Source organism: Stenella coeruleoalba (assembly GCF_951394435.1).
Source record: "Stenella coeruleoalba genome assembly, contig: scaffold_48, whole genome shotgun sequence".
NCBI lineage: Eukaryota > Metazoa > Chordata > Mammalia > Artiodactyla > Delphinidae > Stenella > Stenella coeruleoalba.
Genome location: NW_027646083.1, coordinates 310486 through 324449, shown reverse-complemented (window position 1 = coordinate 324449; position 13964 = coordinate 310486). Strand labels below are relative to the sequence as shown.

The 13964-nt window shown below is 43.9% G+C and overlaps 1 long non-coding RNA gene across 26 annotated transcripts in view; it reads right to left on the bottom strand.

Annotated features, from left to right (window-relative positions):
• The window catches only part of LOC307181352, a 1649813-nt gene that overhangs the window by 1329077 nt on the left and 306772 nt on the right, over window positions 1-13964 (bottom strand). Inside the window, exon 5 of one of the 26 annotated variants that reach the window (XR_013826520.1) lies at window positions 2869-2887. The exons of 24 other annotated variants lie outside the window; for them this stretch is intronic. This is a non-coding gene — a long non-coding RNA (uncharacterized lncRNA). Of the gene's footprint in view, window positions 1-2868; window positions 2888-9183; window positions 9203-13964 lie in introns of those variants that run through there. One more of the 26 variants, XR_013826521.1, reaches the window with a different exon arrangement.

Below are 13964 nucleotides of genomic sequence, written 5' to 3'. Positions count from 1 at the left end.
ACGCCTAAGAATGTACCTGACTAGTAAGTATCTTAAAACCTATGGATTGCTATGTCTCCGAAAGAGAATCAAGCATGTGTACAGGGGCATAAATGCAGCAGTGATAGGATTGCAGAGTTTCGTGAGCAAATGAAGACCCTTTGAAGTCATATTGCATGGTACCCATTCCACGGGTTTCAACTACCCAGGTGTAAGGTATTGTTCCTTCAGCTAAAACATGCATGTGGAACCTAGAGTATGATCAACCATGTGATAGGGAGACGTGTTCAAATATGTCTCAGTTTTCGTACCCTGGTACTCGGGTGCAACATTCCAGACGCTTTACTAACACTCTCCCCACTTGGAGAGTCAGCGCCTTTAACCTCCTGTTTGGAACAGTTTGCAATTTCTGCGGAAGATGAACAGGAATAGCGAGAACCAATGAGAGGCTAGCTGGAGGTGTCTGGACGGGCAAATTTAACTCTCATTTCCCAACAGGAAGAGGAAATAACCAAAGGCTCAGCGTGCCATACCGGAACCAGATTAGGGCCTGAAGCCATCCTGCGGTGTTGCGGCCAGCTCAAAAGAAAGCGAGTTGAAGAAAGGAGCTCAGGGGCACTGTAATTCACAAACCTGCAGAGTTATAAATGACAGCTATCGTCCAAAAATAGACTGAAGTAAGGCTGCCAAGAGGACTTGAAAGCGGGGCAGAATTGCAGGAAACCGATTTCAGGAGGTAGACTGGAATTGCATTGAAAGCACAGGAAAAGAGGCAGAACGTCCACAATGATGCACTTGGCCAAAAAGGGCGTATGCGTTTTTTCCTGAATATATTCAGGAAAAAACGCATACGCCCTTTTTGGCCAACCAAGCAAGCTTGCAAAGGAAATCTGCACTACAATGAAGTCTCACTTCCCCCCGGTCAAAAGGGCTATCTGAAAAAAGTGTAAAATCCAGAAAGGCAGGACAGGCCATGGAGAACTGGGAGCCTTGTTATGCTGATGGGCGGGATGTAAATTACCAACAGACACTAAGGAGAAGTGTATGGTGTTTCCTGAAACATCTAAAAAACAAAGCAACAGAGCCTAGGGCACTTCCACTTATGGTCCTATAGCTTAGGGAAATTAAAATCAAAAAGACACAGCCACCCCAAAGTTTGGGACGCCTCCGTTTATAAGAACTTCGTTTACCATACAAGTTCAATATCACAGAAAGTGAAAAATAGATAAAGAACTTGTGGTACTTACGTACAATGCAGTATCACTCAGCAATGAAATCTATGTCATCAGGCCCTTAGCAGCATAATGAGTGGATTCAGGTACGATGATTCTAACTGAAATAAGTCACACAGAAAAAGAAACATCATAAGATATCACTAATACATGGAATGTAAACTTGGCTACACAGGAACTGAATTACAGAACAGAACAGGGTCTCAAATTTAGAAAACCAACTTATGCTTGCTTAAGGGGAAAGGTGAGTTGGGGTGCTGCATAAAACCAGAGATTGAAATGAGCACAGATAAAGTTCCTTAAGCCAAATATGGAATAGACAAGAGCTACTCCTTGCTCAACGAAATGGACTCAACACCGCATATTAAACGCCTAAGAATGTACCTGACTAGTAAGTATCTTAAAACCTATGGATTGCTATGTCTCCGAAAGAGAATCAAGCATGTGTACAGGGGCATAAACGCAGCAGTGATAGGATTGGAGATGTTCGGTGAGCAAATGAAGACCCTTTGAAGTCATATTGCATGGTACCAATTCCACGGGTTTCAAATACACAGGTTTAAGGTATTCTTCCTCAGCTAAAACATGCATGTGGAACCTAGAGTATGATCAACCATGTGATCGCGAGACGTGTTCAAATATGTCTCAGTTTTCCTCCCCTGGTACTCGGGTGCAACATTCCAGACGCTTTACTAACACTCTCCCGACTTGGAGAGTCAGTCCCTTTAACCTCCTGTTTGGCCCAGTTTGCAATTTCTGCGGAAGATGAACAGGAATAGCGAGAACCAATGAGAGACTAGCTGGAGGTGTCTGGACGGGCAAATTTAACTCTCATTTCCCACCAGGAAGAGGAATTAACCAAAGGCTCAGCGTGCCGTGCCAGAACCAGATTAGGGCCTGAAGCCATCCTGCGGTGTTGCGGCAAGGTCACAAGAAAGCGAGTTGAAGAAAGGAGCTCAGGGGCACTGTAATTCACAAACCTGCAGACTTATAACTGACAGCTATCGTCCAAAAATAGACTGAAGTAAGGCTGCCAAGAGGACTTGAAAGCGGGGCAGAATTGCAGGAAACCGATTTCAGGAGGTAGACTTGAATTGCATTGAAAGCATAGGAAAAGAGGCAGAACGTACACAATGATGCACTTGGCCAAAAAGGGCATATGCGTTTTTTCCTGAATATATTCAGGAAAAAACGCATACGCCCTTTTTGGCCAACCAAGCAAGCTTGCAAAGGAAATCTGCACTACAATGAAGTCTCACTTCCCCGCGGTCAAAAGGGCCATCTGAAAAAAGTGTAAAATCCAGAAAGGCAAGACAGGCCATGGAGAACTGGGAGCCTTGTTATGCTGATGGGCGGGATGTAAATTGCCAACAACCACTCGGGAGAAGTGTATGGTGTTTCCTGAAACATCTAAAAAACAAAGCAACAGAAACTAGGGCACTTCCACTTATGGTCCTATAGCTTAGGGAAATTAAAATCAAAAAGACACAGCCACCCCAAAGTTTGGAACGGCTCTGTTTACAAGAACCTCGTTTACACTAGAAGTTCAACATCGGAGAAAGTGAAAAATGGATAAAGAAGTTGTGGTATTTACTTACAAAGCAATATCACTCAGCAATGAAATCTGTGTCATCAGGCCTTTAGCAGCACAATGAGTGGATTCAGGTATGATGATTCTAACTGAAATAAGTCACACAGAAAAAGAAACATCATAAGATATCACTAATACACGGAATGTAAACTTGGCTACACAGGAACTGAATTCCAAAACAGAACAGTGTCTCAAATTTAAAAAACCAACTTATGCTTGCTTAAGGGGAAAGGTGAGTTGGGGTGCTGCATAAAACCAGAGATTGAAATGAGCACAGATAAAGTTCCTTAAGCCAAATATGGAATAGACAAGAGCTACTCCTTGCTCAACGAAATGGACTCAACACCCCATATTAAACGCCTAAGAATGTACCTGACTAGTAAGTATCTTAAAACCTATGGATTGCTATGTCTCCAAAAGAGAATCAAGCGTGTGTACAGGGGCATAAACGCAGCAGTGATAGGATTGGAGAGGTTCGGTGAGCAAATGAAGACCCTTTGAAGTCATATTGCATGGTACCCATTACACGGGTCTTAACTCTCCAGGTTTAAGGTATTCTTCCTTCAGCTAAAACATGCATGTGGAACCCAAGTATGATCAACCATGTGAACGGGAGACGTGTTCAAATATGTCTCAGTTTTCCTCCCCTGGTACTCGGGTGCAACACTCCAGACGCTTTACTAACACTCTCCCGACTTGGAGAGTCAGTCCCTTTAACCTCCTGTTTGGCCCAGTTTGCAATTTCTGCGGAAGATGAACAGGAATAGCGAGAACCAATGAGAGGCTAGCTGGAGGTGTCTGGACGGGCAAATTTAACTCTCATTTCCCACCAGGAAGAGGAATTAACCAAAGGCTCAGCATGCCGGTCCGGAACCAGATTAGGGCCTGAAGCCATCCTGCGGTGTTGCGGCCAGGTCACAAGAAAGCGAGTTGAAGAAAGGAGCTCAGGGGCACTGTAATTCACAAACCTGCAGAGTTATAAATGACAGCTATCGTCCAAAAATAGACTGAAGTAAGGCTGCCAAGAGGACTTGAAAGCGGGGCAGAATTGCAGGAAACCGATTTCAGGAGGTAGACTGGAATTGCATTGAAAGCACAGGAAAAGAGGCAGAACGTCCACAATGATGCACTTGGCCAAAAAGGGCGTATGCGTTTTTTCCTGAATATATTCAGGAAAAAACGCATACGCCCTTTTTGGCCAACCAAGCAAGCTTGCATAGGAAATCTGCACTACAATGAAGTCTCACTTCCCCCCAGTCAAAAGGGCCATCTGAAAAAAGTGTAAAATCCAGAAAGGCAGGACAGGCCATGGAGAACTGGGAGCCTTGTTCTGCTGATGGGCGGGATTTAAATTGCCAACAACCACTCGGGAGAAGTGTATGGTGTTTCCTGAATCATCTAAAAAACAAAGCAACAGAACCTAGGGCACTTCCACTTATGGTCCTATAGCTTAGGGAAATTAAAATCAAAAAGACACAGCCACCCCAAAGTTTGGAACGGCTCTGTTTACAAGAACCTCGTTTACAGTACAAGTTCAACATCGCAGAAAGTGAAAAATGGATAAAGAAGTTGTGGTATTTACTTACAAAGCAATATCACTCAGCAATGAAATCTGTGTCATCAGGCCCTTAGCAGCACAATGAGTGGATTCAGGTATGATGATTCTAACTGAAGTAAGTCACACAGAAAAAGAAACATCATAAGATATCACTAATACACGGAATGTAAACTTGGCTACACAGGAACTGAATTACAGAACAGAACAGGGTCTCAAATTTAGAAAACCAACTTATGCTTGCTTAAGGGTAAAGGTGAGTTGGGGTGCTGCATAAAACCAGAGATTTAAATGAGCACAGATAAAGTTCCTTAAGTCAAATATGGAATAGACAAGAGCTACTCCTTGCTCAACGAAATGGACTCAACACCCCATATTGAACGCCTAAGAATGTACCTGACTAGTAAGTATCTTAAAACCTATGGATTGCGATGTCACCGAAAGAGAATCAAGCATGTGTACAGGGGCATAAACGCAGCAGTGATAGGATTGGAGAGGTTCGGTGAGCAAATGAAGACCCTTTGAAGTCATATTGCATGGTATCCATTACACGGGTCTTAACTCTCCAGGTTTAAGGTATTCTTCCTTCAGCTAAAACATGCATGTGGAACCCAAGTATGATCAACCATGTGAACGGGAGACGTGTTCAAATATGTCTCAGTTTTCCTCCCCTGGTACTCGGGTGCAACATTCCAGACGCTTTACTAACACTCTCCCCACTTGGAGAGTCAGCGTCTTTAACCTCCTGTTTGGCCCAGTTTGCAATTTCTGCGGAAGATGAACAGGAATAGCGAGAACCAATGAGAGGCTAGCTGGAGGTGTCTGGACGGGCAAATTTAACTCTCATTTCCCAACAGGAAGAGGAAATAACCAAAGGCTCAGCGTGCCGTACCGGAACCAGATTAGGGCCTGAAGCCATCCTGCGGTGTTGCGGCCAGCTCAAAAGAAAGCGAGTTGAAGAAAGGAGCTCAGGGGCACTGTAATTCACAAACCTGCAGACTTATAAATGACAGCTATCGTCCAAAAATAAACTGAAGTAAGGCTGCCAAGAGGACTTGAAAGCGGGGCAGAATTGCAGGAAACCGATTTCAGGAGGTAGACTGGAATTGCATTGAAAGCATAGGAAAAGAGGCAGAACGTCCACAATGATGCACTTGGCCAAAAAGGGCGTATGCGTTTTTTCCTGAATATATTCAGGAAAAAACGCATACGCCCTTTTTGGCCAACCAAGCAAGCTTGCAAAGGAAATCTGCACTACAATGAAGTCTCACTTCCCCCCGGTCAAAAGGGCCATCTGAAAAAAGTGTAAAATCCAGAAAGGCAAGACAGGCCATGGAGAACTGGGAGCCTTGTTATGCTGATGGGCGGGATGTAAATTGCCAACAACCACTCGGGAGAAGTGTATGGTGTTTCCTGAAACATCTAAAAAACAAAGCAACAGAGCCTAGGGCACTGCCACTTATGGTCCTATAGCTTAGGGAAATTAAAATCAAAAAGACACAGCCACCCCAAAGTTTGGAACGGCTCTGTTTACAAGAACCTCGTTTACAGTACAAGTTCAACATCGCAGAAAGTGAAAAATGGATAAAGAAATTGTGGTATTTACTTACAAAGCAATATCACTCAGCAATGAAATCTGTGTCATCAGGCCCATAGCAGCACAATGAGTGGATTCAGGTATGATGATTCTAACTGAAATAAGTCACACAGAAAAGAAACATCATAAGATATCAGTAATACACGGAATGTAAACTGGCTACACAGGAACTGAATTACAGAACAGAACAGGGTCTCAAATTTAGAAAACCAACTTATGCTTGCTTAAGGGTAAAGGTGAGTTGGGGTGCTGCATAAAACCAGAGATTGAAATGAGCACAGATAAAGTTCCTTAAGTCAAATATGGAATAGACCAGAGCTACTCCTTGCTCAACGAAATGGACTCAACACCCCATATTAAACGCCTAAGAATGTACCTGACTAGTAAGTATTGGAAAACCTATGGATTGCTATGTCTCCAAAAGAGAATCAAGCATGTGTACAGGGGCATAAACGCAGCAGTGATAGGATTGGAGAGGTTCGGTGAGCAAATGAAGACCCTTTGAAGTCATATTGCATGGTACGCATTACACGGGTCTCAACTCTCCAGGTTTAAGGTATTCTTCCTTCAGCTAAAACATGCATGTGGAACACAAGTATGATCAACCATGTGAACGGGAGACGTGTTCAAATATGTCTCAGTTTTCCTCCCCTGGTACTCGGGTGCAACATTCCAGACGCTTTACTAACACTCTCCCCACTTGGAGAGTCAGCGCCTTTAACCTCCTGTTTGGCCCAGTTTGCAGTTTCTGCGGAAGATGAACAGGAATAGCGAGAACCAATGAGAGACTAGCTGGAGGTGTCTGGACGGGCAAATTTAACTCTCATTTCCCACCAGGAAGAGGAATTAACCAAAGGCTCAGCATGCCGGGCCGGAACCAGATTAGGGCCTGAAGCCATCCTGCGGTGTTGCGGCCAGGTCACAAGAAAGCGAGTTGAAGAAAGGAGCTCAGGGGCACTGTAATTCACAAACCTGCAGAGTTATAAATGACAGCTATCGTCCAAAAATAGACTGAAGTAAGGCTGCCAAGAGGACTTGAAAGCGGGGCAGAATTGCAGGAAACCGATTTCAGGAGGTAGACTGGAATTGCATTGAAAGCATAGGAAAAGAGGCAGAACGTCCACAATGATGCACTTGGCCAAAAAGGGCGTATGCGTTTTTTCCTGAATATATTCAGGAAAAAACGCATACGCCCTTTTTGGCCAACCAAGCAAGCTTGCAAAGGAAATCTGCACTACAATGAAGTCTCACTTCCCCCCGGTCAAAAGGGCCATCTGAAAAAAGTGTAAAATCCAGAAAGGCAGGACAGGCCATGGAGAACTGGGAGCCTTGTTATGCTGATGGGCGGGATGAAAATTGCCAACAGACACTCGGGAGAAGTGTATGGTGTTTCCTGAAACATCTAAAAAACAAAGCAACAGAGCCTAGGGCACTTCCACTTATGGTCCTATAGCTTAGGGAAATTAAAATCAAAAAGACACAGCCACCCCAAAGTTTGGAACGGCTCTGTTTACAAGAACCTCGTTTACAGTACAAGTTCAACATCGCAGAAAGTGAAAAATGGATAAAGAACTTGAGGTACTTACGTACAATGCAGTATCACTCAGCAATGAAATCTATGTCATCAGGCCTGTAGCAGCATAATGAGTGGATTCAGGTACGATGATTCTAACTGAAATAAGTCACACAGAAAAAGAAACATCATAAGATATCACTAATACACGGAATGTAAACTTGGCTACACAGGAACTGCATTCCAAACCAGAACAGGGTCTCAAATTTAGAAAACCAACTTACGCTTGCTTAAGGGTAAAGGTGAGTTGGGGTGCTGCATAAAACCAGAGATTGAAGTGAGCACAGATAAAGTCCCTTAAGTCAAATATGGAATAGACAAGAGCTACTCCTTGCTCAACGAAATGGACTCAACACCACATATTAAACGCCTAAGAATGTACCTGACTAGTAAGTATCTTAAAACCTATGGATTGCTATGTCTCCGAAAGAGAATCAAGCGTGTGTACAGGGGCATAAACGCAGCAGTGATAGGATTGGAGATGTTCGGTGAGCAAATGAAGACCCTTTGAAGTCATATTGCATGGTACCCATTCCATGGGTTTCAACTACCCAGGTTTAAGGTATTCTTCCTTCAGCTAAAACATGCATGTGGAACCTAGAGTATGATCAACCATGTGATCGGGAGACGTGTTCAAATATGTCTCAGTTTTCCTCCCCTGGTACTCGGGTGCAACATTCCAGACGCTTTACTAACACTCTCCCCACTTGGAGAGTCAGTCCCTTTAACCTCCTGTTTGGCCCAGTTTGCAATTTCTGCGGAAGATGAACAGGAATAGCGAGAACCAATGAGAGACTAGCTGGAGGTGTCTGGACGGGCAAATTTAACTCTCATTTCCCACCAGGAAGAGGAATTAACCAAAGGCTCAGCGTGACGTGCCAGAACCAGATTAGGGCCTGAAGCCATCCTGCGGTGTTGCGGCCAGCTCAAAAGAAAGCGAGTTGAAGAAAGGAGCTCAGGGGCACTGTAATTCACAAACCTGCAGACTTATAAATGACAGCTATCGTCCAAAAATAGACTGAAGTAAGGCTGCCAAGAGGACTTGAAAGCGGGGCAGAATTGCAGGAAACCGATTTCAGGAGGTAGACTGGAATTGCATTGAAAGCATAGGAAAAGAGGCAGAACGTCCACAATGATGCACTTGGCCAAAAAGGGCGTATGCGTTTTTTCCTGAATATATTCAGGAAAAAACGCATACGCCCTTTTTGGCCAACCAAGCAAGCTTGCAAATGAAATCTGCACTACAATGAAGTCTCACTTCCCCCCGGTCAAAAGGGCCATCTGAAAAAAGTGTAAAATCCAGAAAGGCAAGACAGGCCATGGAGAACTGGGAGCCTTGTTATGCTGATGGGCGGGATGTAAATTGCCAACAACCACTCGGGAGAAGTGTATGGTGTTTCCTGAAACATCTAAAAAACAAAGCAACAGAGCTTAGGGCACTGCCACTTATGGTCCTATAGCTTAGGGAAATTAAAATCAAAAAGACACAACCACCCCAAAGTTTGGAATGGCTCTGTTTACAAGAACCTCGTTTACAGTACAAGTTCAACATCGCAGAAAGTGAAAAATGGATAAAGAAATTGTGGTATTTACTTACAAAGCAATATCACTCAGCAATGAAATGTGTGTCATCAGGCCCTTAGCAGCACAATGAGTGGATTCAGGTATGATGATTCTAACTGAAATAAGTCACACAGAAAAAGAAACATCATAAGATATCACTAATACACGGAATGTAAACTTGGCTACACAGGAACTGAATTCCAAAACAGAACAGTGTCTCAAATTTAAAAAACCAACTTATGCTTGCTTAAGGGGAAAGGTGAGTTGGGGTGCTGCATAAAACCAGAGATTGAAATGAGCACAGATAAAGTTCCTTAAGCCAAATATGGAATAGACAAGAGCTACTCCTTGCTCAACGAAATGGACTCAACACCCCATATTAAACGCCTAAGAATGTACCTGACTAGTAAGTATCTTAAAACCTATGGATTGCTATGTCTCCAAAAGAGAATCAAGCATGTGTACAGGGGCATAAACGCAGCAGTGATAGGATTGGAGAGGTTCGGTGAGCAAATGAAGACCCTTTGAAGTCATATTGCATGGTACGCATTACACGGGTCTCAACTCTCCAGGTTTAAGGTATTCTTCCTTCAGCTAAAACATGCATGTGGAACCCAAGTATGCTCAACCATGTGAACGGGAGACGTGTTCAAATATGTCTCAGTTTTCCTCCCCTGGTACTCGGGTGCAACATTCCAGACGCTTTACTAACACTCTCCCCACTTGGAGAGTCAGCGCCTTTAACCTCCTGTTTGGCCCAGTTTGCAATTTCTGCGGAAGATGAACAGGAATAGCGAGAACCAATGAGAGGCTAGCTGGAGGTGTCTGGATGGGCAAATTTAACTCTCATTTCCCACCAGGAAGAGGAATTAACCAAAGGCTCAGCGTGCCGTACCGGAACCAGATTAGGGCCTGAAGACATCCTGCGGTGTTGCGGCCAGGTCACAAGAAAGCGAGTTGAAGAAAGGAGCTCAGGGGCACTGTAATTCACAAACCTGCAGACTTATAAATGACAGCTATCGTCCAAAAATAGACTGAAGTAAGGCTGCCAAGAGGACTTGAAAGCGGGGCAGAATTGCAGGAAACCGATTTCAGGAGGTAGACTGGAATTGCATTGAAAGCATAGGAAAAGAGGCAGAACGTCCACAATGATGCACTTGGCCAAAAAGGGCGTATGCGTTTTTTCCTGAATATATTCAGGAAAAAACGCATACGCCCTTTTTGGCCAACCAAGCAAGCTTGCAAAGGAAATCTGCACTACAATGAAGTCTCACTTCCCCCCGGTCAAAAGGGCCATCTGAAAAAAGTGTAAAATCCAGAAAGGCAGGACAGGCCATGGAGAACTGGGAGCCTTGTTATGCTGATGGGCGGGATGTAAATTGCCAACAACCACTCGGGAGAAGTGTATGGTGTTTCCTGAAACATCTAAAAAACAAAGCAACAGAGCCTAGGGCACTGCCACTTATGGTCCTATAGCTTAGGGAAATTAAAATCAAAAAGACACAGCCACCCCAAACTTTCGAACGGCTCTGTTTACAAGAACCTCGTTTACAGTACAAGTTCAACATCGCAGAAAGTGAAAAATGGATAAAGAAATTGTGGTATTTACTTACAAAGCAATATCACTCAGCAATGAAATCTGTGTCATCAGGCCCATAGCAGCACAATGAGTGGATTCAGGTATGATGATTCTAACTGAAATAAGTCACACAGAAAAAGAAACATCATAAGTTATCACTAATACACGGAATGTAAACTTGGCTACACAGGAACTGAATTACAGAACAGAACAGGGTCTCAAATTTAGAAAACCAACTTATGCTTGCTTAAGGGGAAAGGTGAGTTGGGGTGCTGCATAAAACCAGAGATTGAAATGAGCACAGATAAAGTTCCTTAAGCCAAATATGGAATAGACAAGAGCTACTCCTTGCTCAACGAAATAGACTCAACACCCCATATTAAACGCCTAAGAATGTACCTGACTAGTAAGTATCTTAAAACCTATGGGTTGCTATGTCTCCAAAAGAGAATCAAGCGTGTGTACAGGGGCATAAACGCAGCAGTGATAGGATTGGAGAGGTTCGGTGAGCAAATGAAGACCCTTTGAAGTCATATTGCATGGTACGCATTACACGGGTCTCAACTCTCCAGGTTTAAGGTATTCTTCCTTCAGCTAAAACATGCATGTGGAACCCAAGTATGATCAACCATGTGAACGGGAGACGTGTTCAAATATGTCTCAGATTTCCTCCCCTGGTACTCGGGTGCAACATTCCAGACGCTTTACTAACACTCTCCCCACTTGGAGAGTCAGCGCCTTTAACCTCCTGTTTGGCCCGGTTTGCAATTTCTGCGGAAGATGAACAGGAATAGCGAGAACCAATGAGAGGCTAGCTGGAGGTGTCTGGATGGGCAAATTTAACTCTCATTTCCCACCAGGAAGAGGAAATAACCAAAGGCTCAGCGTGCCGTACCGGAACCAGATTAGGGCCTGAAGACATCCTGCGGTGTTGCGGCCAGGTCACAAGAAAGCGAGTTGAAGAAAGGAGCTCAGGGGCACTGTAATTCACAAACCTGCAGAGTTATAAATGACAGCTATCGTCCAAAAATAGACTGAAGTAAGGCTGCCAAGAGGACTTGAAAGCGGGTCAGAATTGCAGGAAACCGATTTCAGGAGGTAGACTGGAATTGCATTGAAAGCATAGGAAAAGAGGCAGAACGTCCACAATGATGCACTTGGCCAAAAAGGGCGTATGCGTTTTTTCCTGAATATATTCAGGAAAAAACGCATACGCCCTTTTTGGCCAACCAAGCAAGCTTGCAAAGGAAATCTGCACTACAATGAAGTCTCACTTCCCCCCGGTCAAAAGGGCCATCTGAAAAAAGTGTAAAATCCAGAAAGGCAGGACAGGCCATGGAGAACTGGGAGCCTTGTTATGCTGATGGGCGGGATGTAAATTGCCAACAACCACTCGGGAGAAGTGTATGGTGTTTCCTGAAACATCTAAAAAACAAAGCAACAGAGCCTAGGGCACTGCCACTTATGGTCCTATAGCTTAGGGAAATTAAAATCAAAAAGACACAGCCACCCCAAACTTTCGAACGGCTCTGTTTACAAGAACCTCGTTTACAGTACAAGTTCAACATCGCAGAAAGTGAAAAATGGATAAAGAAGTTGTGGTATTTACTTACAAAGCAATATCACTCAGCAATGAAATCTGTGTCATCAGGCCCTTAGCAGCACAATGAGTGGATTCAGGTATGATGATTCTAACTGAAGTAAGTCACACAGAAAAAGAAACATCATAAGATATCAGTAATACACTGAATGTAAACTTGGCTACACAGGAACTGCAGTCCAAACCAGAACAGGGTCTCAAATTTAGAAAACCAACTTATGCTTGCTTAAGGGGAAAGGTGAGTTGGGGTGCTGCATAAAACCAGAGATTGAAATGAGCACAGATAAAGTTCCTTAAGCCAAATATGGAATAGACAAGAGCTACTCCTTGCTCAACGAAATGGACTCAACACCGCATATTAAACGCCTAAGAATGTACCTGACTAGTAAGTATCTTAAAACCTATGGATTGCTATGTCTCCGAAAGAGAATCAAGCGTGTGTACAGGGGCATAAACGCAGCAGTGATAGGATTGGAGATGTTCGGTGAGCAAATGAAGACCCTTTGGAGTCATATTGCATGGTACCCATTCCATGGGTTTCAAATACCCAGGTTTAAGGTATTCTTCCTTCAGCTAAAACATGCATGTGGAACCTAGAGTATGATCAACCATGTGATCGGGAGACGTGTTCAAATATGTCTCAGTTTTCCTCCCCTGGTACTCGGGTGCAACATTCCAGACGCTTTACTAACACTCTCCCCACTTGGAGAGTCAGTCCCTTTAACCTCCTGTTTGGCCCAGTTTGCAATTTCTGCGGAAGATGAACAGGAATAGCGAGAACCAATGAGAGACTAGCTGGAGGTGTCTGGACGGGCAAATTTAACTCTCATTTCCCACCAGGAAGAGGAATTAACCAAAGGCTCAGCGTGCCGTGCCAGAACCAGATTAGGGCCTGAAGCCATCCTGCGGTGTTGCGGCCAGGTCACAAGAAAGCGAGTTGAAGAAAGGAGCTCAGGGGCACTGTAATTCACAAACCTGCAGACTTATAAATGACAGCTATCGTCCAAAAATAGACTGAAGTAAGGCTGCCAAGAGGACTTGAAAGCGGGGCAGAATTGCAGGAAACCGATTTCAGGAGGTAGACTGGAATTGCATTGAAAGCATAGGAAAAGAGGCAGAACGTCCACAATGATGCACTTGGCCAAAAAGGGCGTATGCGTTTTTTCCTGAATATATTCAGGAAAAAACGCATACGCCCTTTTGGGCCAACCAAGCAAGCTTGCAAAGGAAATCTGCACTACAATGAAGTCTCACTTCCCCCCGGTCAAAAGGGCCATCTGAAAAAAGTGTAAAATCCAGAAAGGCAGGACAGGCCATGGAGAACTGGGAGCCTTGTTATGCTGATGGGCGGGATGTAAATTGCCAACAACCACTGGGGAGAAGTGTATGGTGTTTCCTGAAACATCTAAAAAACAAAGCAACAGAGCCTAGGGCACTGCCACTTATGGTCCTATAGCTTAGGGAAATTAAAATCAAAAAGACACAGCCACCCCAAACTTTCGAACGGCTCTGTTTACAAGAACCTCGTTTACAGTACAAATTCAACATCGCAGAAAGTGAAAAATGGATAAAGAAATTGTGGTATTTACTTACAAAGCAATATCACTCAGCAATGAAATCTGTGTCATCAGGCCCATAGCAGCACAATGAGTGGATTCAGGTATGATGATTCTAACTGAAATAAGTCACACAGAA